Source organism: Stenella coeruleoalba (genome assembly GCF_951394435.1).
Source record: "Stenella coeruleoalba genome assembly, contig: scaffold_52, whole genome shotgun sequence".
Classification (NCBI taxonomy): Eukaryota; Metazoa; Chordata; class Mammalia; order Artiodactyla; family Delphinidae; genus Stenella; species Stenella coeruleoalba.
Genome location: NW_027646181.1, coordinates 1431485 through 1457290, shown reverse-complemented (window position 1 = coordinate 1457290; position 25806 = coordinate 1431485). Strand labels below are relative to the sequence as shown.

The following is a 25806-nucleotide window of genomic DNA, read 5'->3' as shown; positions in this document are numbered from 1 at the left end:
CGGGAGAAGTGTATGGTGTTTCCTGAAACATCTAAAAAACAAAGCAACAGAGCCTAGGGCACTTCCACTTATGGTCCTATAGCTTAGGGAAATTAAAATCAAAAAGACACAGCCACCCCAAAGTTTGGGACGCCTCTCTTTACAAGAACCTCGTTTACAGTACAAGTTCAACATCGCAGAAAGTGAAAAATGGATAAAGAAGTTGTGGTATTTACTTACAAAGCAATATCACTCAGCAATGAAATCTGTGTCATCAGGCCCTTAGCAGCACAATGAGTGGATTCAGGTATGATGATTCTAACTGAAGTAAGTCACACAGAAAAAGAAACATCATAAGATATCAGTAATACACGGAATGTAAACTTGGCTACACAGGAACTGAATTACAGAACAGAACAGGGTCTCAAATTTAGAAAACCAACTTATTCTTGCTTAAGGGTAAAGGTGAGTTGGGGTGCTGCATAAAACCAGAGATTGAAATGAGCACAGATAAAGTTCCTTAAGCCAAATATGGAATAGACAAGAGCTACTCCTTGCTCAACGAAATGGACTCAACACCGCATATTAAACGCCTAAGAATGTACCTGACTACTAAGTATCTTAAAACCTATGGATTGCTATGTCTCCGAAAGAGAATCAAGCATGTGTACAGGGGCATAAACGCAGCAGTGATAGGATTGGAGAGGTTCGGTGAGCAAATGAAGACCCTTTGAAGTCATATTGCATGGTACCCTTTCCACGGGTTTCAACTACCTAGGTTTAAGGTATTCTTCCTTCAGCTAAAACATGCATGTGGAACCTAGAGTATGATCAACCATGTGATCGGGAGACGTGTTCAAATATGTCTCAGTTTTCCTCCCCTGGTACTCGGGTGCAACATTCCAGATGCTTTACTAACACTCTCCCCACTTGGAGAGTCAGTCCCTTTAACCTCCTGTTTGGCCCAGTTTGCAATTTCTGCGGAAGATGAACAGGAATAGCGAGAACCAATGAGAGGCTAGCTGGAGGTGTCTGGACGGGCAAATTTAACTCTCATTTCCCACCAGGAAGAGGAAATAACCAAAGGCTCAGCGTGCCGTACCGGAACCAGATTAGGGCCTGAAGCCATCCTGCGGTGTTGCGGCCAGCTCAAAAGAAAGCGAGTTGAAGAAAGGAGCTCAGGGGCACTGTAATTCACAAACCTGCAGAGTTATAAATGACAGCTATCGTCCAAAAATAGACTGAAGTAAGGCTGCCAAGAGGACTTGAAAGCGGGGCAGAATTGCAGGAAACCGATTTCAGGAGGTAGACTGGAATTGCATTGAAAGCATAGGAAAAGAGGCAGAACGTCCACAATGATGCACTTGGCCAAAAAGGGCGTATGCGTTTTTTCCTGAATATATTCAGGAAAAAACGCATACGCCCTTTTTGGCCAACCAAGCAAGCTTGCAAAGGAAATCTGCACTACAATGAAGTCTCACTTCCCCCCGGTCAAAAGGGCCATCTGAAAAAAGTGTAAAATCCAGAAAGGCAGGACAGGCCATGGAGAACTGGGAGCCTTGTTATGCTGATGGGCGGGATGTAAATTGCCAACAACCACTCGGGAGAAGTGTATGGTGTTTCCTGAAACATCTAAAAAACAAAGCAACAGAACCTAGGGCACTTCCACTTATGGTCCTATAGCTTAGGGAAATTAAAATCAAAAAGACACAGCCACCCCAAAGTTTGGGACGCCTCTGTTTACAAGAACCTCGTTTACAGTACAAGTTCAACATCGCAGAAAGTGAAAAATGGATAAAGAAGTTGTGGTATTTACTTACAAAGCAATATCACTCAGCAATGAAATCTGTGTCATCAGGCCCTTAGCAGCACAATGAGTGGATTCAGGTATGATGATTCTAACTGAAGTAAGTCACACAGAAAAAGAAACATCATAAGATATCAGTAATACACGGAATGTAAACTTGGCTACACAGGAACTGAATTACAGAACAGAACAGGGTCTCAAATTTAGAAAACCAACTTATGCTTGCTTAAGGGTAAAGGTGAGTTGGGGTGCTGCATAAAACCAGAGATTGAAATGAGCACAGATAAAGTTCCTTAAGTCAAATATGGAATAGACAAGAGCTACTCCTTGCTCAACGAAATGGACTCAACATCGCATATTAAACGCCTAAGAATGTACCTGACTAGTAAGTATCTTAAAACCTATGGATTGCTATGTCTCCGAAAGAGAATCAAGCATGTGTACAGGGGCATAAACGCAGCAGTGATAGGATTGGAGAGGTTCGGTGAGCAAATGAAGACCCTTTGAAGTCATATTGCATGGTACCCATTCCACGGGTCTTAACTCTCCAGGTTTAAGGTATTCTTCCTTCAGCTAAAACATGCATGTGGAACCCAAGTATGATCAACCATGTGAACGGGAGACGTGTTCAAATATGTCTCAGTTTTCCTCCCCTGGTACTCGGGTGCAACATTCCAGACGCTTTACTAACACTCTCCCCACTTGGAGAGTCAGCGCCTTTAACCTCCTGTTTGGCCCAGTTTGCAATTTCTGCGGAAGATGAACAGGAATAGCGAGAACCAATGAGAGACTAGCTGGAGGTGTCTGGACGGACAAATTTAACTCTCATTTCCCACCAGGAAGAGGAAATAACCAAAGGCTCAGCGTGCCGTGACGGAACCAGATTAGGGCCTGAAGCCATCCTGCGGTGTTGCGGCCAGGTCACAAGAAAGCGAGTTGAAGAAAGGAGCTCAGGGGCACTGTAATTCACAAACCTGCAGAGTTATAAATGACAGCTATCGTCCAAAAATAGACTGAAGTAAGGCTGCCAAGAGGACTTGAAAGCGGGGCAGAATTGCAGGAAACCGATTTCAGGAGGTAGACTGGAATTGCATTGAAAGCATAGGAAAAGAGGCAGAACGTCCACAATGATGCACTTGGCCAAAAAGGGCGTATGCGTTTTTTCCTGAATATATTCAGGAAAAAACGCATACGCCCTTTTTGGCCAACCAAGCAAGCTTGCAAAGGAAATCTGCACTACAATGAAGTCTCACTTCCCCCCGGTCAAAAGGGCCATCTGAAAAAAGTGTAAAATCCAGAAAGGCAGGACAGGCCATGGAGAACTGGGAGCCTTGTTATGCTGATGGGTGGGATGTAAATTCCCAACAACCACTCGGGAGAAGTGTATGGTGTTTCCTGAAACATCTAAAAAACAAAGCAACAGAGCCTAGGGCACTTCCACTTATGGTCCTATAGCTTAGGGAAATTAAAATCAAAAAGACACAGCCACCCCAAAGTTTGGGACGCCTCTCTTTACAAGAACCTCGTTTACAGTACAAGTTCAACATCGCAGAAAGTGAAAAATGGATAAAGAAGTTGTGGTATTTACTTACAAAGCAATATCACTCAGCAATGAAATCTGTGTCATCAGGCCCTTAGCAGCACAATGAGTGGATTCAGGTATGATGATTCTAACTGAAGTAAGTCACACAGAAAAAGAAACATCATAAGATATCAGTAATACACGGAATGTAAACTTGGCTACACAGGAACTGAATTACAGAACAGAACAGGGTCTCAAATTTAGAAAACCAACTTATTCTTGCTTAAGGGTAAAGGTGAGTTGGGGTGCTGCATAAAACCAGAGATTGAAATGAGCACAGATAAAGTTCCTTAAGCCAAATATGGAATAGACAAGAGCTACTCCTTGCTCAACGAAATGGACTCAACACCGCATATTAAACGCCTAAGAATGTACCTGACTACTAAGTATCTTAAAACCTATGGATTGCTATGTCTCCGAAAGAGAATCAAGCATGTGTACAGGGGCATAAACGCAGCAGTGATAGGATTGGAGAGGTTCGGTGAGCAAATGAAGACCCTTTGAAGTCATATTGCATGGTACCCTTTCCACGGGTTTCAACTACCTAGGTTTAAGGTATTCTTCCTTCAGCTAAAACATGCATGTGGAACCTAGAGTATGATCAACCATGTGATCGGGAGACGTGTTCAAATATGTCTCAGTTTTCCTCCCCTGGTACTCGGGTGCAACATTCCAGACGCTTTACTAACACTCTCCCCACTTGGAGAGTCAGTCCCTTTAACCTCCTGTTTGGCCCAGTTTGCAATTTCTGCGGAAGATGAACAGGAATAGCGAGAACCAATGAGAGGCTAGCTGGAGGTGTCTGGACGGGCAAATTTAACTCTCATTTCCCACCAGGAAGAGGAATTAACCAAAGGCTCAGCATGCCGGGCCGGAACCAGATTAGGGCCTGAAGCCATCCTGCGGTGTTGCGGCCAGGTCACAAGAAAGCGAGTTGAAGAAAGGAGCTCAGGGGCACTGTAATTCACAAACCTGCAGAGTTATAAATGACAGCTATCGTCCGAAAATAGACTGAAGTAAGGCTGCCAAGAGGACTTGAAAGCGGGGCAGAATTGCAGGAAACCGATTTCAGGAGGTAGACTGGAATTGCATTGAAAGCATAGGAAAAGAGGCAGAACGTCCACAATGATGCACTTGGCCAAAAAGGGCGTATGCGTTTTTTCCTGAATATATTCAGGAAAAAACGCATACGCCCTTTTTGGCCAACCAAGCAAGCTTGCAAAGGAAATCTGCACTACAATGAAGTCTCACTTCCCCCCGGTCAAAAGGGCCATCTGAAAAAAGTGTAAAATCCAGAAAGGCAGGACAGGCCATGGAGAACTGGGAGCCTTGTTATGCTGATGGGCGGGATGTAAATTGCCAACAACCACTCGGGAGAAGTGTATGGTGTTTCCTGAAACATCTAAAAAACAAAGCAACAGAACCTAGGGCACTGCCACTTATGGTCCTATAGCTTAGGGAAATTAAAATCAAAAAGACACAGCCACCCCAAAGTTTGGGACGCCTCTGTTTACAAGAACCTCGTTTACAGTACAAGTTCAACATCGCAGAAAGTGAAAAATGGATAAAGAAGTTGTGGTATTTACTTACAAAGCAATATCACTCAGCAATGAAATCTATGTCATCAGGCCCTTAGCATCACAATGAGTGGATTCAGGTATGATGATTCTAACTGAAATAAGTCACACAGAAAAAGAAACATCATAAGATATCAGTAATACACGGAATGTAAACTTGGCTACACAGGAACTGAATTACAGAACAGAACAGGGTCTCAAATTTAGAAAACCAACTTATGCTTGCTTAAGGGTAAAGGTGAGTTGGGGTGCTGCATAAAACCAGAGATTGAAATGAGCACAGATAAAGTTCCTTAAGTCAAATATGGAATAGACAAGAGCTACTCCTTGCTCAACGAAATGGACTCAACACCGCATATTAAACGACAAAGAATGTACCTGACTAGTAAGTATCGTAAAACCTATGGATTGCTATGTCTCCGAAAGAGAATCAAGCATGTGTACAGGGGCATAAACGCAGCAGTGATAGGATTGGAGAGGTTCGGTGAGCAAATGAAGACCCTTTGAAGTCATATTGCATGGTACCCATTCCATGGGTCTCAAATCTCCAGGATTAAGGTATTCTTCCTTCAGCTAAAACATGCATGTGGAACCCAAGTATGATCAACCATGTGAACGGGAGACGTGTTCAAATATGTCTCAGTTTTCCTCCCCTGGTACTCGGGTGCAACATTCCAGACGCTTTACTAACACTCTCCCCACTTGGAGAGTCAGCGCCTTTAACCTCCTGTTTGGCCCAGTTTGCAATTTCTGCGGAAGATGAACAGGAATAGCGAGAACCAATGAGAGACTAGCTGGAGGTGTCTGGACGGACAAATTTAACTCTCATTTCCCACCAGGAAGAGGAAATAACCAAAGGCTCAGCGTGCCGTGACGGAACCAGATTAGGGCCTTAAGCCATCCTGTGGTGTTGCGGCCAGGTCACAAGAAAGCGAGTTGAAGAAAGGAGCTCAGGGGCACTGTAATTCACAAACCTGCAGAGTTATAAATGACAGCTATCGTCCAAAAATAGACTGAAGTAAGGCTGCCAAGAGGACTTGAAAGCGGGGCAGAATTGCAGGAAACCGATTTCAGGAGGTAGACTGGAATTGCATTGAAAGCATAGGAAAAGAGGCAGAACGTCCACAATGATGCACTTGGCCAAAAAGGGCGTATGCGTTTTTTCCTGAATATATTCAGGAAAAAACGCATACGCCCTTTTTGGCCAACCAAGCAAGCTTGCAAAGGAAATCTGCACTACAATGAAGTCTCACTTCCCCCCGGTCAAAAGGGCCATCTGAAAAAAGTGTAAAATCCAGAAAGGCAGGACAGGCCATGGAGAACTGGGAGCCTTGTTATGCTGATGGGTGGGATGTAAATTCCCAACAACCACTCGGGAGAAGTGTATGGTGTTTCCTGAAACATCTAAAAAACAAAGCAACAGAGCCTAGGGCACTTCCACTTATGGTCCTATAGCTTAGGGAAATTAAAATCAAAAAGACACAGCCACCCCAAAGTTTGGGACGCCTCTCTTTACAAGAACCTCGTTTACAGTACAAGTTCAACATCGCAGAAAGTGAAAAATGGATAAAGAAGTTGTGGTATTTACTTACAAAGCAATATCACTCAGCAATGAAATCTGTGTCATCAGGCCCTTAGCAGCACAATGAGTGGATTCAGGTATGATGATTCTAACTGAAGTAAGTCACACAGAAAAAGAAACATCATAAGATATCAGTAATACACGGAATGTAAACTTGGCTACACAGGAACTGAATTACAGAACAGAACAGGGTCTCAAATTTAGAAAACCAACTTATTCTTGCTTAAGGGTAAAGGTGAGTTGGGGTGCTGCATAAAACCAGAGATTGAAATGAGCACAGATAAAGTTCCTTAAGCCAAATATGGAATAGACAAGAGCTACTCCTTGCTCAACGAAATGGACTCAACACCGCATATTAAACGCCTAAGAATGTACCTGACTACTAAGTATCTTAAAACCTATGGATTGCTATGTCTCCGAAAGAGAATCAAGCATGTGTACAGGGGCATAAACGCAGCAGTGATAGGATTGGAGAGGTTCGGTGAGCAAATGAAGACCCTTTGAAGTCATATTGCATGGTACCCTTTCCACGGGTTTCAACTACCTAGGTTTAAGGTATTCTTCCTTCAGCTAAAACATGCATGTGGAACCTAGAGTATGATCAACCATGTGATCGGGAGACGTGTTCAAATATGTCTCAGTTTTCCTCCCCTGGTACTCGGGTGCAACATTCCAGACGCTTTACTAACACTCTCCCGACTTGGAGAGTCAGTCCCTTTAACCTCCTGTTTGGCCCAGTTTGCAATTTCTGCGGAAGATGAACAGGAATAGCGAGAACCAATGAGAGGCTAGCTGGAGGTGTCTGGACGGGCAAATTTAACTCTCATTTCCCACCAGGAAGAGGAATTAACCAAAGGCTCAGCATGCCGGGCCGGAACCAGATTAGGGCCTGAAGCCATCCTGCGGTGTTGCGGCCAGGTCACAAGAAAGCGAGTTGAAGAAAGGAGCTCAGGGGCACTGTAATTCACAAACCTGCAGAGTTATAAATGACAGCTATGGTCCAAAAATAGACTGAAGTAAGGCTGCCAAGAGGACTTGAAAGTGGGGCAGAATTGCAGGAAACCGATTTCAGGAGGTAGACTGGAATTGCATTGAAAGCATAGGAAAAGAGGCAGAACGTCCACAATGATGCACTTGGCCAAAAAGGGCGTATGCGTTTTTTCCTGAATATATTCAGGAAAAAACGCATACGCACTTTTTGGCCAACCAAGCAAGCTTGCAAAGGAAATCTGCACTACAATGAAGTCTCACTTCCCCCCGGTCAAAAGGGCCATCTGAAAAAAGTGTAAAATCCAGAAAGGCAGGACAGGCCATGGAGAACTGGGAGCCTTGTTATGCTGATGGGCGGGATGTAAATTGCCAACAACCACTCGGGAGAAGTGTATGGTGTTTCCTGAAACATCTAAAAAACAAAGCAACAGAACCTAGGGCACTTCCACTTATGGTCCTATAGCTTAGGGAAATTAAAATCAAAAAGACACAGCCACCCCAAAGTTTGGAACGGCTCTGTTTACAAGAACCTCGTTTACAGTACAAGTTCAACATCGCAGAAAGTGAAAAATGGATAAAGAAGTTGTGGTATTTACTTACAAAGCAATATCACTCAGCAATGAAATCTGTGTCATCAGGCCCTTAGCAGCACAATGAGTGGATTCAGGTATGATGATTCTAACTGAAGTAAGTCACACAGAAAAAGAAACATCATAAGATATCAGTAATACACGGAATGTAAACTTGGCTACACAGGAACTGAATTACAGAACAGAACAGGGTCTCAAATTTAGAAAACCAACTTATGCTTGCTTAAGGGTAAAGGTGAGTTGGGGTGCTGCATAAAACCAGAGATTGAAATGAGCACAGATAAAGTTCCTTAAGTCAAATATGGAATAGACAAGAGCTACTCCTTGCTCAACGAAATGGACTCAACATCGCATATTAAACGCCTAAGAATGTACCTGACTAGTAAGTATCTTAAAACCTATGGATTGCTATGTCTCCGAAAGAGAATCAAGCATGTGTACAGGGGCATAAACGCAGCAGTGATAGGATTGGAGAGGTTCGGTGAGCAAATGAAGACCCTTTGAAGTCATATTGCATGGTACCCATTCCACGGGTCTTAACTCTCCAGGTTTAAGGTATTCTTCCTTCAGCTAAAACATGCATGTGGAACCCAAGTATGATCAACCATGTGAACGGGAGACGTGTTCAAATATGTCTCAGTTTTCCTCCCCTGGTACTCGGGTGCAACATTCCAGACGCTTTACTAACACTCTCCCCACTTGGAGAGTCAGCGCCTTTAACCTCCTGTTTGGCCCAGTTTGCAATTTCTGCGGAAGATGAACAGGAATAGCGAGAACCAATGAGAGACTAGCTGGAGGTGTCTGGACGGACAAATTTAACTCTCATTTCCCACCAGGAAGAGGAAATAACCAAAGGCTCAGCGTGCCGTGACGGAACCAGATTAGGGCCTGAAGCCATCCTGCGGTGTTGCGGCCAGGTCACAAGAAAGCGAGTTGAAGAAAGGAGCTCAGGGGCACTGTAATTCACAAACCTGCAGAGTTATAAATGACAGCTATCGTCCAAAAATAGACTGAAGTAAGGCTGCCAAGAGGACTTGAAAGCGGGGCAGAATTGCAGGAAACCGATTTCAGGAGGTAGACTGGAATTGCATTGAAAGCATAGGAAAAGAGGCAGAACGTCCACAATGATGCACTTGGCCAAAAAGGGCGTATGCGTTTTTTCCTGAATATATTCAGGAAAAAACGCATACGCCCTTTTTGGCCAACCAAGCAAGCTTGCAAAGGAAATCTGCACTACAATGAAGTCTCACTTCCCCCCGGTCAAAAGGGCCATCTGAAAAAAGTGTAAAATCCAGAAAGGCAGGACAGGCCATGGAGAACTGGGAGCCTTGTTATGCTGATGGGTGGGATGTAAATTCCCAACAACCACTTGGGAGAAGTGTATGGTGTTTCCTGAAACATCTAAAAAACAAAGCAACAGAGCCTAGGGCACTTCCACTTATGGTCCTATAGCTTAGGGAAATTAAAATCAAAAAGACACAGCCACCCCAAAGTTTGGGACGCCTCTGTTTACAAGAACCTCGTTTACAGTACAAGTTCAACATCGCAGAAAGTGAAAAATGGATAAAGAAGTTGTGGTATTTACTTACAAAGCAATATCACTCAGCAATGAAATCTGTGTCATCAGGCCCTTAGCAGCACAATGAGTGGATTCAGGTATGATGATTCTAACTGAAGTAAGTCACACAGAAAAAGAAACATCATAAGATATCAGTAATACACGGAATGTAAACTTGGCTACACAGGAACTGAATTACAGAACAGAACAGGGTCTCAAATTTAGAAAACCAACTTATTCTTGCTTAAGGGTAAAGGTGAGTTGGGGTGCTGCATAAAACCAGAGATTGAAATGAGCACAGATAAAGTTCCTTAAGCCAAATATGGAATAGACAAGAGCTACTCCTTGCTCAACGAAATGGACTCAACACCGCATATTAAACGCCTAAGAATGTACCTGACTACTAAGTATCTTAAAACCTATGGATTGCTATGTCTCCGAAAGAGAATCAAGCATGTGTACAGGGGCATAAACGCAGCAGTGATAGGATTGGAGAGGTTCGGTGAGCAAATGAAGACCCTTTGAAGTCATATTGCATGGTACCCTTTCCACGGGTTTCAACTACCTAGGTTTAAGGTATTCTTCCTTCAGCTAAAACATGCATGTGGAACCTAGAGTATGATCAACCATGTGATCGGGAGACGTGTTCAAATATGTCTCAGTTTTCCTCCCCTGGTACTCGGGTGCAATATTCCAGACGCTTTACTAACACTCTCCCCACTTGGAGAGTCAGTCCCTTTAACCTCCTGTTTGGCCCAGTTTGCAATTTCTGCGGAAGATGAACAGGAATAGCGAGAACCAATGAGAGGCTAGCTGGAGGTGTCTGGACGGGCAAATTTAACTCTCATTTCCCACCAGGAAGAGGAATTAACCAAAGGCTCAGCATGCCGGGCCGGAACCAGATTAGGGCCTGAAGCCATCCTGCGGTGTTGCGGCCAGGTCACAAGAAAGCGAGTTGAAGAAAGGAGCTCAGGGGCACTGTAATTCACAAACCTGCAGAGTTATAAATGACAGCTATCGTCCAAAAGTAGACTGAAGTAAGGCTGCCAAGAGGACTTGAAAGCGGGGCAGAATTGCAGGAAACCGATTTCAGGAGGTAGACTGGAATTGCATTGAAAGCATAGGAAAAGAGGCAGAACGTCCACAATGATGCACTTGGCCAAAAAAGGCGTATGCGTTTTTTCCTGAATATATTCAGGAAAAAACGCATACGCCCTTTTTGGCCAACCAAGCAAGCTTGCAAAGGAAATCTGCACTACAATGAAGTCTCACTTCCCCCCGGTCAAAAGGGCCATCTGAAAAAAGGGTAAAATCCAGAAAGGCAGGACAGGCCATGGAGAACTGGGAGCCTTGTTATGCTGATGGGGGGGATGTAAATTGCCAACAACCACTCGGGAGAAGTGTATGGTGTTTCCTGAAACATCTAAAAAACAAAGCAACAGAACCTAGGGCACTTCCACTTATGGTCCTATAGCTTAGGGAAATTAAAATCAAAAAGACACAGCCACCCCAAAGTTTGGAACGGCTCTGTTTACAAGAACCTCGTTTACAGTACAAGTTCAACATCGCAGAAAGTGAAAAATGGATAAAGAAGTTGTGGTATTTACTTACAAAGCAATATCACTCAGCAATGAAATCTGTGTCATCAGGCCCTTAGCAGCACAATGAGTGGATTCAGGTATGATGATTCTAACTGAAGTAAGTCACACAGAAAAAGAAACATCATAAGATATCAGTAATACACGGAATGTAAACTTGGCTACACAGGAACTGAATTACAGAACAGAACAGGGTCTCAAATTTAGAAAACCAACTTATGCTTGCTTAAGGGTAAAGGTGAGTTGGGGTGCTGCATAAAACCAGAGATTGAAATGAGCACAGATAAAGTTCCTTAAGTCAAATATGGAATAGACAAGAGCTACTCCTTGCTCAACGAAATGGACTCAACATCGCATATTAAACGCCTAAGAATGTACCTGACTAGTAAGTATCTTAAAACCTATGGATTGCTATGTCTCCGAAAGAGAATCAAGCATGTGTACAGGGGCATAAACGCAGCAGTGATAGGATTGGAGAGGTTCGGTGAGCAAATGAAGACCCTTTGAAGTCATATTGCATGGTACCCATTCCACGGGTCTTAACTCTCCAGGTTTAAGGTATTCTTCCTTCAGCTAAAACATGCATGTGGAACCCAAGTATGATCAACCATGTGAACGGGAGACGTGTTCAAATATGTCTCAGTTTTCCTCCCCTGGTACTCGGGTGCAACATTCCAGACGCTTTACTAACACTCTCCCCACTTGGAGAGTCAGCGCCTTTAACCTCCTGTTTGGCCCAGTTTGCAATTTCTGCGGAAGATGAACAGGAATAGCGAGAACCAATGAGAGACTAGCTGGAGGTGTCTGGACGGACAAATTTAACTCTCATTTCCCACCAGGAAGAGGAATTAACCAAAGGCTCAGCGTGCCGTGACGGAACCAGATTAGGGCCTGAAGCCATCCTGCGGTGTTGCGGCCAGGTCACAAGAAAGCGAGTTGAAGAAAGGAGCTCAGGGGCACTGTAATTCACAAACCTGCAGAGTTATAAATGACAGCTATCGTCCAAAAATAGACTGAAGTAAGGCTGCCAAGAGGACTTGAAAGCGGGGCAGAATTGCAGGAAACCGATTTCAGGAGGTAGACTGGAATTGCATTGAAAGCATAGGAAAAGAGGCAGAACGTCCACAATGATGCACTTGGCCAAAAAGGGCGTATGCGTTTTTTCCTGAATATATTCAGGAAAAAACGCATACGCCCTTTTTGGCCAACCAAGCAAGCTTGCAAAGGAAATCTGCACTACAATGAAGTCTCACTTCCCCCCGGTCAAAAGGGCCATCTGAAAAAAGTGTAAAATCCAGAAAGGCAGGACAGGCCATGGAGAACTGGGAGCCTTGTTATGCTGATGGGTGGGATGTAAATTCCCAACAACCACTTGGGAGAAGTGTATGGTGTTTCCTGAAACATCTAAAAAACAAAGCAACAGAGCCTAGGGCACTTCCACTTATGGTCCTATAGCTTAGGGAAATTAAAATCAAAAAGACACAGCCACCCCAAAGTTTGGGACGCCTCTGTTTACAAGAACCTCGTTTACAGTACAAGTTCAACATCGCAGAAAGTGAAAAATGGATAAAGAAGTTGTGGTATTTACTTACAAAGCAATATCACTCAGCAATGAAATCTGTGTCATCAGGCCCTTAGCAGCACAATGAGTGGATTCAGGTATGATGATTCTAACTGAAGTAAGTCACACAGAAAAAGAAACATCATAAGATATCAGTAATACACGGAATGTAAACTTGGCTACACAGGAACTGAATTACAGAACAGAACAGGGTCTCAAATTTAGAAAACCAACTTATTCTTGCTTAAGGGTAAAGGTGAGTTGGGGTGCTGCATAAAACCAGAGATTGAAATGAGCACAGATAAAGTTCCTTAAGCCAAATATGGAATAGACAAGAGCTACTCCTTGCTCAACGAAATGGACTCAACACCGCATATTAAACGCCTAAGAATGTACCTGACTACTAAGTATCTTAAAACCTATGGATTGCTATGTCTCCGAAAGAGAATCAAGCATGTGTACAGGGGCATAAACGCAGCAGTGATAGGATTGGAGAGGTTCGGTGAGCAAATGAAGACCCTTTGAAGTCATATTGCATGGTACCCTTTCCACGGGTTTCAACTACCTAGGTTTAAGGTATTCTTCCTTCAGCTAAAACATGCATGTGGAACCTAGAGTATGATCAACCATGTGATCGGGAGACGTGTTCAAATATGTCTCAGTTTTCCTCCCCTGGTACTCGGGTGCAACATTCCAGACGCTTTACTAACACTCTCCCCACTTGGAGAGTCAGTCCCTTTAACCTCCTGTTTGGCCCAGTTTGCAATTTCTGCGGAAGATGAACAGGAATTGCGAGAACCAATGAGAGGCTAGCTGGAGGTGTCTGGACGGGCAAATTTAACTCTCATTTCCCACCAGGAAGAGGAAATAACCAAAGGCTCAGCGTGCCGTGACGGAACCAGATTAGGGCCTGAAGCCATCCTGCGGTGTTGCGGCCAGGTCACAAGAAAGCGAGTTGAAGAAAGGAGCTCAGGGGCACTGTAATTCACAAACCTGCAGAGTTATAAATGACAGCTATCGTCCAAAAATAGACTGAAGTAAGGCTGCCAAGAGGACTTGAAAGCGGGGCAGAATTGCAGGAAACCGATTTCAGGAGGTAGACTGGAATTGCATTGAAAGCATAGGAAAAGAGGCAGAACGTCCACAATGATGCACTTGGCCAAAAAGGGCGTATGCGTTTTTTCCTGAATATATTCAGGAAAAAACGCATACGCCCTTTTTGGCCAACCAAGCAAGCTTGCAAAGGAAATCTGCACTACAATGAAGTCTCACTTCCCCCCGGTCAAAAGGGCCATCTGAAAAAAGTGTAAAATCCAGAAAGGCAGGACAGGCCATGGAGAACTGGGAGCCTTGTTATGCTGATGGGTGGGATGTAAATTCCCAACAACCACTCGGGAGAAGTGTATGGTGTTTCCTGAAACATCTAAAAAACAAAGCAACAGAGCCTAGGGCACTTCCACTTATGGTCCTATAGCTTAGGGAAATTAAAATCAAAAAGACACAGCCACCCCAAAGTTTGGGACGCCTCTGTTTACAAGAACCTCGTTTACAGTACAAGTTCAACATCGTAGAAAGTGAAAAATGGATAAAGAAGTTGTGGTATTTACTTACAAAGCAATATCACTCAGCAATGAAATCTGTGTCATCAGGCCCTTAGCAGCACAATGAGTGGATTCAGGTATGATGATTCTAACTGAAGTAAGTCACACAGAAAAAGAAACATCATAAGATATCAGTAATACACGGAATGTAAACTTGGCTACACAGGAACTGAATTACAGAACAGAACAGGGTCTCAAATTTAGAAAACCAACTTATTCTTGCTTAAGGGTAAAGGTGAGTTGGGGTGCTGCATAAAACCAGAGATTGAAATGAGCACAGATAAAGTTCCTTAAGCCAAATATGGAATAGACAAGAGCTACTCCTTGCTCAACGAAATAGACTCAACACCCCATATTAAACGCCTAAGAATGTACCTGACTAGTAAGTATCTTAAAACCTATGGATTGCTATGTCTCCGAAAGATAATCAAGCATGTGTACAGGGGCATAAACGCAGCAGTGATAGGATTGGAGAGGTTCGGTGAGCAAATGAAGACCCTTTGAAGTCATATTGCATGGTACCCTTTCCACCGGTTTCAACTACCCTGGTTTAAGGTATTCTTCCTTCAGCTAAAACATGCATGTGGAACCTAGAGTATGATCAACCATGTGATCGGGAGACGTGTTCAAATATGTCTCAGGTTTCCTCCCCTGGTACTCGGGTGCAACATTCCAGACGCTTTACTATCACTCTCCCCACTTGGAGAGTCAGTCCCTTTAACCTCCTGCTTGGCCCAGTTTGCAATTTCCGCGGAAGATGAACAGGAATAGCGAGAACCAATGAGAGGCTAGCTGGAGGTGTCTGGACGGGCAAATTTAACTCTCATTTCCAACCAGGAAGAGGAATTAACCAAAGGCTCAGCATGCCCTGCCGGAACCAGATTAGGGCCTGAAGCCATCCTGCGGTGTTGCGGCCAGCTCAAAAGAAAGCGAGTTGAAGAAAGGAGCTCAGGGGCACTGTAATTCACAAACCTGCAGAGTTATAAATGACAGCTATCGTCCAAAAATAGACTGAAGTAAGGCTGCCAAGAGGACTTGAAAGCGGGGCAGAATTGCAGGAAACCGATTTCAGGAGGTAGACTGGAATTGCATTGAAGGCATAGGAAAAGAGGCAGAACGTCCACAATGATGCACTTGGCCAAAAAGGGCGTATGCGTTTTTTCCTGAATATATTCAGGAAAAAACGCATACGCCCTTTTTGGCCAACCAAGCAAGCTTGCAAAGGAAATCTGCACTACAATGAAGTCTCACTTCCCCCCGGTCAAAAGGGCCATCTGAAAAAAGTGTAAAATCCAGAAAGGCAGGACAGGCCATGGAGAACTGGGAGCCTTGTTATGCTGATGGGTGGGATGTAAATTCCCAACAACCACTCGGGAGAAGTGTATGGTGTTTCCTGAAACATCTAAAAAACAAAGCAACAGAGCCTAGGGCACTTCCACTTATGGTCCTATAGCTTAGGGAAATTAAAATCAAAAAGACACAGCCACCCCAAAGTTTGGGACGCCTCTGTTTACAAGAACCTCGTTTACAGTACAAGTTCAACATCGTAGAAAGTGAAAAATGGATAAAGAAGTTGTGGTATTTACTTACAAAGCAATATCACTCAGCAATGAAATCTGTGTCATCAGGCCCTTAGCAGCACAATGAGTGGATTCAGGTATGATGATTCTAACTGAAGTAAGTCACACAGAAAAAGAAACATCATAAGATATCAGTAATACACGGAATGTAAACTTGGCTACACAGGAACTGAATTACAGAACAGAACAGGGTCTCAAATTTAGAAAACCAACTTATTCTTGCTTAAGGGTAAAGGTGAGTTGGGGTGCTGCATAAAACCAGAGATTGAAATGAGCACAGATAAAGTTCCTTAAGCCAAATATGGAATAGACAAGAGCTACTCCTTGCTCAACGAAATGGACTCAACACCGCATATTAAACGCCTAAGAATGTACCTGACTACTAAGTATCTTAAAACCTATGGATTGCTATGTCTCCGAAAGAGAATCAAGCATGTGTACAGGGGCATAAACGCAGCAGTGATAGGATTGGAGAGGTTCGGTGAGCAAATGAAGACCCTTTGAAGTCATATTGCATGGTACCCTTTCCACGGGTTTCAACTACCTAGGTTTAAGGTATTCTTCCTTTAGCTAAAACATGCATGTGGAACCTAGAGTATGATCAACCATGTGATCGGGAGACGTGTTCAAATATGTCTCAGTTTTCCTCCCCTGGTACTCGGGTGCAACATTCCAGACGCTTTACTAACACTCTCCCCACTTGGAGAGTCAGTCCCTTTTACCTCCTGTTTGGCCCAGTTTGCAATTTTCGCGGAAGATGAACAGGAATAGCGAGAACCAATGAGAGGCTAGCTGGAGGTGTCTGGACGGGCAAATTTAACTCTCATTTCCCACCAGGAAGAGGAATTAACCAAAGGCTCAGCATGCCGGGCCAGAACCAGATTAGGGCCTGAAGCCATCCTGCGGTGTTGCGGCCAAGTCACAAGAAAGCGAGTTGAAGAAAGGAGCTCAGGGGCACTGTAATTCACAAACCTGCAGAGTTATAAATGACAGCTATCGTCCAAAAATAGACTGAAGTAAGGCTGCCAAGAGGACTTGAAAGTGGGGCAGAATTGCAGGAAACCGATTTCAGGAGGTAGACTGGAATTGCATTGAAAGCATAGGAAAAGAGGCAGAACGTCCACAATGATGCACTTGGCCAAAAAGGGCGTATGCGTTTTTTCCTGAATATATTCAGGAAAAAACGCATACGCCCTTTTTGGCCAACCAAGCAAGCTTGCAAAGGAAATCTGCACTACAAAGAAGTCTCACTTCCCCCCGGTCAAAAGGGCCATCTGAAAAAAGTGTAAAATCCAGAAAGGCAGGACAGGCCATGGAGAACTGGGAGCCTTGTTATGCTGATGGGCGGGATGTAAATTCCCAACAACCACTCGGGAGAAGTGTATGGTGTTTCCTGAAACATCTAAAAAACAAAGCAACAGAGCCTAGGGCACTTCCACTTATGGTCCTATAGCTTAGGGAAATTAAAGTCAAAAAGACACAGCCACCCCAAAGTTTGGAACGGCTCTGTTTACAAGAACCTCGTTTACAGTACAAGTTCAACATCGCAGAAAGTGAAAAATGGATAAAGAAGTTGTGGTATTTACTTACAAAGCAATATCACTCAGCAATGAAATCTGTGTCATCAGGCCCATAGCAGCACAATGAGTGGATTCAGGTATGAGGATTCTAACTGAAATAAGTCACACAGAAAAAGAAATATCATAAGATATCAGTAATACACGGAATGTAAACTTGGCTACACAGGAACTGAATTACAGAACAGAACAGGGTCTCAAATTTAGAAAACCAACTTATTCTTGCTTAAGGGTAAAGGTGAGTTGGGGTGCTGCATAAAACCAGAGATTGAAATGAGCACAGATAAAGTTCCTTAAGCCAAATATGGAATAGACAAGAGCTACTCCTTGCTCAACGAAATAGACTCAACACCCCATATTAAACGCCTAAGAATGTACCTGACTAGTAAGTATCTTAAAACCTATGGATTGCTATGTCTCCGAAAGATAATCAAGCATGTGTACAGGGGCATAAACGCAGCAGTGATAGGATTGGAGAGGTTCGGTGAGCAAATGAAGACCCTTTGAAGTCATATTGCATGGTACCCTTTCCACCGGTTTCAACTACCCTGGTTTAAGGTATTCTTCCTTCAGCTAAAACATGCATGTGGAACCTAGAGTATGATCAACCATGTGATCGGGAGACGTGTTCAAATATGTCTCAGGTTTCCTCCCCTGGTACTCGGGTGCAACATTCCAGACGCTTTACTATCACTCTCCCCACTTGGAGAGTCAGTCCCTTTAACCTCCTGCTTGGCCCAGTTTGCAATTTCCGCGGAAGATGAACAGGAATAGCGAGAACCAATGAGAGGCTAGCTGGAGGTGTCTGGACGGGCAAATTTAACTCTCATTTCCAACCAGGAAGAGGAATTAACCAAAGGCTCAGCATGCCCTGCCGGAACCAGATTAGGGCCTGAAGCCATCCTGCGGTGTTGCGGCCAGCTCAAAAGAAAGCGAGTTGAAGAAAGGAGCTCAGGGGCACTGTAATTCACAAACCTGCAGAGTTATAAATGACAGCTATCGTCCAAAAATAGACTGAAGTAAGGCTGCCAAGAGGACTTGAAAGCGGGGCAGAATTGCAGGAAACCGATTTCAGGAGGTAGACTGGAATTGCATTGAAGGCATAGGAAAAGAGGCAGAACGTCCACAATGATGCACTTGGCCAAAAAGGGCGTATGCGTTTTTTCCTGAATATATTCAGGAAAAAACGCATACGCCCTTTTTGGCCAACCAAGCAAGCTTGCAAAGGAAATCTGCACTACAATGAAGTCTCACTTCCCCCCGGTCAAAAGGGCCATCTGAAAAAAGTGTAAAATCCAGAAAGGCAGGACAGGCCATGGAGAACTGGGAGCCTTGTTATGCTGATGGGCGGGATGTAAATTGCCAACAGACACTCTGGAGAAGTGTATGGTGTTTCCTGAAACATCTAAAAAACAAAGCAACAGAGCCTAGGGCACTGCCACTTAAGGTCCTATAGCTTAGGGAAATTAAAATCAAAAAGACACAGCCACCCCAAAGTTTGGGATGCCTCTGTTTACAAGAACCTCGTTTACAGTACAAGTTCAACATCGCAGAAAGTGAAAAATGGATAAAGAAGTTGTGGTATTTACTTACAAAGCAATATCACTCAGCAATGAAATCTGTGTCATCAGGCCCTTAGCAGCACAATGAGTGGATTCAGGTATGAGGATTCTAACTGAAGTAAGTCACACAGAAAAAGAAACATCATAAGATATCAGTAATACACGGAATGTAAACTTGGCTACACAGGAACTGAATTACAGAACCGAACAGGGTCTCAAATTTAAAAAACCAACTTATGCTTGCTTAAGGGTAAAGGTGAGTTGGGGTGCTGCATAAAACCAGAGATTGAAATGAGCACAGATAAAGTTCCTTAAGTCAAATATGGAATAGACAAGAGCTACTCCTTGCTCAACGAAATGGACTCAACATCGCATATTAAACGCCTAAGAATGTACCTGACTAGTAAGTATCTTAAAACCTATGGATTGCTATGTCTCCGAAAGAGAATCAAGCATGTGTACAGGGGCATAAACGCAGCAGTGATAGGATTGGAGAGGTTCGGTGAGCAAATGAAGACCCTTTGAAGTCATATTGCATGGTACCCATTCCACGGGTCTTAACTCTCCAGGTTTAAGGTATTCTTCCTTCAGCTAAAACATGCATGTGGAACCCAAGTATGATCAACCATGTGAACGGGAGACGTGTTCAAATATGTCTCAGTTTTCCTCCCCTGGTACTCGGGTGCAACATTCCAGACGCTTTACTAACACTCTCCCCACTTGGAGAGTCAGCGCCTTTAACCTCCTGTTTGGCCCAGTTTGCAATTTCTGCGGAAGATGAACAGGAATAGCGAGAACCAATGAGAGACTAGCTGGAGGTGTCTGGACGGGCAAATTTAACTCTCATTTCCCACCAGGAAGAGGAAATAACCAAAGGCTCAGCGTGCCGTGCCGGAACCAGATTAGGGCCTGAAGCCATCCTGCGGTGTTGCGGCCAGGTCACAAGAAAGCAAGTTGAAGAAAGGAGCTCAGGGGCACTGTAATTCACAAACCTGCAGAGTTATAAATGACAGCTATCGTCCAAAAATAGACTGAAGTAAGGCTGCCAAGAGGACTTGAAAGCGGGGCAGAATTGCAGGAAACCGATTTCAGGAGGTAGACTGGAATTGCATTGAAAGCATAGGAAAAGAGGCAGAACGTCCACAATGATGCACTTGGCCAAAAAGGGCGTATGCGTTTTTTCCTGAATATATTCAGGAAAAAACGCATACGCCCTTTTTGGCCAACCAAGCAAGCTTGCAAAGGAAATCTGCACTACAATGAAGTCTCACTTCCCCCCGGTCAAAAGGGCCATCTGAAAAAAGTGTAAAATCCAGAAAGGCAGGACAGGCCATGGAGAACTGGGAGCCTTGTTATGCTGATGGGCGGGATGTAAATTGCCAACAGACACTCCGGAGAAGTGTATGGTGTTTCCTGAAACATCTAAAAAACAAAGCAACAGAGCCTAGGGCACTGCCACTTATGGTCCTATAGCTTAGGGAAATTAAAATCAAAAAGACACAGCCACCCCAAAGTTTGGGACTATGCCTCTGTTTACAAGAACCTCGTTTACAGTACAAGTTCAACATCGCAGAAAGTGAAAAATGGATAAAGAACTTGTGGTATTTACTTACAAAGCAATATCACTGAGCAATGAAATCTATGTCATCAGGCCCTTAGCATCACAATGAGTGGATTCAGGTATGATGATTCTAACTGAAATAAGTCACACAGAAAAAGAAATATCATAAGATATCAGTAATACACGGAATGTAAACTTGGCTACACAGGAACTGAATTACAGAACAGAACAGGGTCTCAAATTTAGAAAACCAACTTATGCTTGCTTAAGGGGAAAGGTGAGTTGGGGTGCTGCATAAAACCAGAGATTGAAATGAGCACAGATAAAGTTCCTTAAGCCAAATATGGAATAGACAAGAGCTACTCCTTGCTCAATGAAATGGACTCAACACGGCATATTAAACGCCTAAGAATGTACCTGACTAGTAAGTATCTTAAAACCTATGGATTGCTATGTCTCCGAAAGAGAATCAAGCATGTGTACAGGGCCATAAATGCAGCAGTGATACGATTGGAGATGTTCGGTGAGGAAATGAAGACCCTTTGAAGTCATATTGCATGGTACCCATTACACGGGTCTCAACTCTCCAGGTTTAAGGTATTCTTCCTTCAGCTAAAACATGCATGTGGAACCCAAGTATGATCAACCATGTGAACTGCAGACGTGTTCAAATATGTCTCAGTTTTCCTCCCCTGGTACTCGGGTGCAACATTCCAGACGCTTTACTAACACTCTCCCCACTTGGAGAGTCAGCGCCTTTAACCTCCTGTTTGGCCCAGTTTGCAATTTCTGCGGAAGATGAACAGGAATAGCGAGAACCAATGAGAGGCTAGCTGGAGGTGTCTGGACGGGCAAATTTAACTCTCATTTCCCACCAGGAAGAGGAAATAACCAAAGGCTCAGCGTGCCGTACCGGAACCAGATTAGGGCCTGAAGCCATCCTGCGGTGTTGCGGCCAGGTCACAAGAAAGCGAGTTGAAGAAAGGAGCTCAGGGGCACTGTAATTCACAAACCTGCAGAGTTATAAATGACAGCTATCGTCCAAAAATAGACTGAAGTAAGGCTGCCAAGAGGACTTGAAAGCGGGGCAGAATTGCAGGAAACCAATTTCAGGAGGTAGACTGGAATTGCATTGAAAGCATAGGAAAAGAGGCAGAACGTCCACAATGATGCACTTGGCCAAAAAGGGCGTATGCGTTTTTTCCTGAATATATTCAGGAAAAAACGCATACGCCCTTTTTGGCCAACCAAGCAAGCTTGCAAAGGAAATCTGCACTACAATGAAGTCTCACTTCCCCCCGGTCAAAAGGGCCATCTGAAAAAAGTGTAAAATCCAGAAAGGCAGGACAGGCCATGGAGAACTGGGAGCCTTGTTATGCTGATGGGCGGGATGTAAATTGCCAACAGACACTCCGGAGAAGTGTATGGTGTTTCCTGAAACATCTAAAAAACAAAGCAACAGAGCCTAGGGCACTGCCACTTATGGTCCTATAGCTTAGGGAAATTAAAATCAAAAAGACACAGCCACCCCAAAGTTTGGGACTATGCCTCTGTTTACAAGAACCTCGTTTACAGTACAAGTTCAACATCGCAGAAAGTGAAAAATGGATAAACAACTTGTGGTATTTACTTACAAAGCAATATCACTGAGCAATGAAATCTATGTCATCAGGCCCTTAGCATCACAATGAGTGGATTCAGGTATGATGATTCTAACTGAAATAAGTCACACAGAAAAAGAAATATCATAAGATATCAGTAATACACGGAATGTAAACTTGGCTACACAGGAACTGAATTACAGAACAGAACAGGGTCTCAAATTTAGAAAACCAACTTATGCTTGCTTAAGGGGAAAGGTGAGTTGGGGTGCTGCATAAAACCAGAGATTGAAATGAGCACAGATAAAGTTCCTTAAGCCAAATATGGAATAGACAAGAGCTACTCCTTGCTCAATGAAATGGACTCAACACGGCATATTAAACGCCTAAGAATGTACCTGACTAGTAAGTATCTTAAAACCTATGGATTGCTATGTCTCCGAAAGAGAATCAAGCATGTGTACAGGGCCATAAATGCAGCAGTGATACGATTGGAGATGTTCGGTGAGGAAATGAAGACCCTTTGAAGTCATATTGCATGGTACCCATTACACGGGTCTCAACTCTCCAGGTTTAAGGTATTCTTCCTTCAGCTAAAACATGCATGTGGAACCCAAGTATGATCAACCATGTGAACTGCAGACGTGTTCAAATATGTCTCAGTTCTCCTCCCCTGGTACTCGGGTGCAACATTCCAGACGCTTTACTAACACTCTCCCCACTTGGAGAGTCAGCGCCTTTAACCTCCTGTTTGGCCCAGTTTGCAATTTCTGCGGAAGATGAACAGGAATAGCGAGAACCAATGAGAGGCTAGCTGGAGGTGTCTGGACGGGCAAATTTAACTCTCATTTCCCACCAGGAAGAGGAAATAACCAAAGGCTCAGCGTGCCGTACCGGAACCAGATTAGGGCCTGAAGCCATCCTGCGGTGTTGCGGCCAGGTCACAAGAAAGCGAGTTGAAGAAAGGAGCTCAGGGGCACTGTAATTCACAAACCTGCAGAGTTATAAATGACAGCTATCGTCCAAAAATAGACTGAAGTAAGGCTGCCAAGAGGACTTGAAAGCGGGGCAGAATTGCAGGAAACCAATTTCAGGAGGTAGACTGGAATTGCATTGAAAGCATAGGAAAAGAGGCAGAACGTCCACAATGATGCACTTGGCCAAAAAGGGCGTATGCGTTTTTTCCTGAATATATTCAGGAAAAAACGCATACGCCCTTTTTGGCCAACCAAGCAAGCTTGCAAAGGAAATCTGCACTACAATGAAGTCTCACTTCCCCCCGGTCAAAAGGGCCATCTGAAAAAAGTGTAAAATCCAGAAAGGCAGGACAGGCCATGGAGAACTGGGAGCCTTGTTATGCTGATGGGCGGGATGTAAATTGCCAACAACCACTCGGGAGAAGTGTATGGTGTTTCCTGAAACATCTAAAAAACAAAGCAACAGAACCTAGGGCACTTCCACTTATGGTCCTATAGCTTAGGGAAATTAAAATCAAAAAGACACAGCCACCCCAAAGTTTGGAACGGCTCTGTTTACAAGAACCTCGTTTACAGTACAAGTTCAACATCGCAGAAAGTGAAAAATGGATAAAGAAGTTGTGGTATTTACTTACAAAGCAATATCACTCAGCAATGAAATCTGTGTCATCAGGCCCTTAGCAGCACAATGAGTGGATTCAGGTATGATGATTCTAACTGAAGTAAGTCACACAGAAAAAGAAACATCATAAGATATCAGTAATACACGGAATGTAAACTTGGCTACACAGGAACTGAATTACAGAACAGAACAGGGTCTCAAATTTAGAAAACCAACTTATGCTTGCTTAAGGGTAAAGGTGAGTTGGGGTGCTGCATAAAACCAGAGATTGAAATGAGCACAGATAAAGTTCCTTAAGTCAAATATGGAATAGACAAGAGCTACTCCTTGCTCAACGAAATGGACTCAACACCGCATATTAAACGCCTAAGAATGTACCTGACTAGTAAGTATCGTAAAACCTATGGATTGCTATGTCTCCAAAAGAGAATCAAGCATGTGTACAGGGGCATAAACGCAGCAGTGATAGGATTGGAGAGGTTCGGTGAGCAAATGAAGACCCTTTGAAGTCATATTGCATGGTACCCATTCCACGGGTCTCAACTCTCCAGGTTTAAGGTATTCTTCCTTCAGCTAAAACATGCATGTGGAACCCAAGTATGATCAACCATGTGAACGGGAGACGTGTTCAAATATGTCTCAGTTTTCCTCCCCTGGTACTCGGGTGCAACATTCCAGATGCTTTACTGACACTCTCCCCACTTGGAGAGTCAGTCCCTTTAACCTCCTGTTTGGCCCAGTTCGCAATTTCTGCGGAAGATGAACAGGAATAGCGAGAACCAATGAGAGACTAGCTGGAGGTGTCTGAACGGGCAAATTTAACTCTCATTTCCCACCAGGAAGAGGAATTAACCAAAGGCTCAGAATGCCGGGCCGGAACCAGATTAGGGCCTGAAGCCATCCTGCGGTGTTGCGGCCAGCTCACAAGAAAGCGAGTTGAAGAAAGGAGCTCAGGGGCACTGTAATTCACAAACCTGCAGAGTTATAAATGACAGCTATCGTCCAAAAATAGACTGAAGTAAGGCTGCCAAGAGGACTTGAAAGCGGGGCAGAATTGCAGGAAACCGATTTCAGGAGGTAGACTGGAATTGCATTGAAAGCACAGGAAAAGAGGCAGAACGTCCACAATGATGCACTTGGCCAAAAAGGGCGTATGCGTTTTTTCCTGAATATATTCAGGAAAAAACGCATACGCCCTTTTTGGCCAACCAAGCAAGCTTGCAAAGGAAATCTGCACTACAATGAAGTCTCACTTCCCCCCTGTCAAAAGGGCCATCTGAAAAAACTGTAAAATCCAGAAAGGCAACAGGCCATTGAGAACTGGGAGCCTTGTTATGCTGATGGGCGGGATGTAAATTGCCAACAGACACTCGGGAGAAGTGTATGGTGTTTCCTGAAACATCTAAAAAACAAAGCAACAGAGCCTAGGGCACTGCCACTTATGGTCCTATAGCTTAGGGAAATTAAAATCAAAAAGACATAGCCACCCCAAAGTTTGGGACGCCTCTATTTACAAGAACCTCGTTTACAGTACAAGTTCAACATCGCAGAAAGTGAAAAATGGATAAAGAAGTTGTGGTATTTACTTACAAAGCAATATCACTCAGCAATGAAATCTATGTCATCAGGCCCTTAGCATCACAATGAGTGGATTCAGGTATGTTGATTCTAACTGAAGTAAGTCACACAGAAAAAGAAACATCATAAGATATCAGTAATACACGGAATGTAAACTTGGCTACACAGGAACTGAATTACAGAACAGAACAGGGTCTCAAATTTAGAAAACCAACTTATGCTTGCTTAAGGGGAAAGGTGAGTTGGGGTGCTGCATAAAACCAGAGATTGAAATGAGCACAGATAAAGTTCCTTAAGTCAAATATGGAATAGACAAGAGCTAC

General features: G+C 43.8%; 1 long non-coding RNA gene across 12 annotated transcripts in view; it reads right to left on the bottom strand.

Annotated features, from left to right (window-relative positions):
• Window positions 1-25806, bottom strand: part of LOC307181276 — a 2057065-nt gene that overhangs the window by 729730 nt on the left and 1301529 nt on the right. For 11 of the 12 annotated variants that reach the window (XR_013826308.1, XR_013826309.1, XR_013826310.1 and 8 more), the window contains one exon: window positions 25492-25577. The exons of the other annotated variant lie outside the window; for it this stretch is intronic. This is a non-coding gene — a long non-coding RNA (uncharacterized lncRNA). The remainder of the gene's footprint in view (window positions 1-25491; window positions 25578-25806) is intronic. 12 annotated transcript variants of the gene reach the window in all.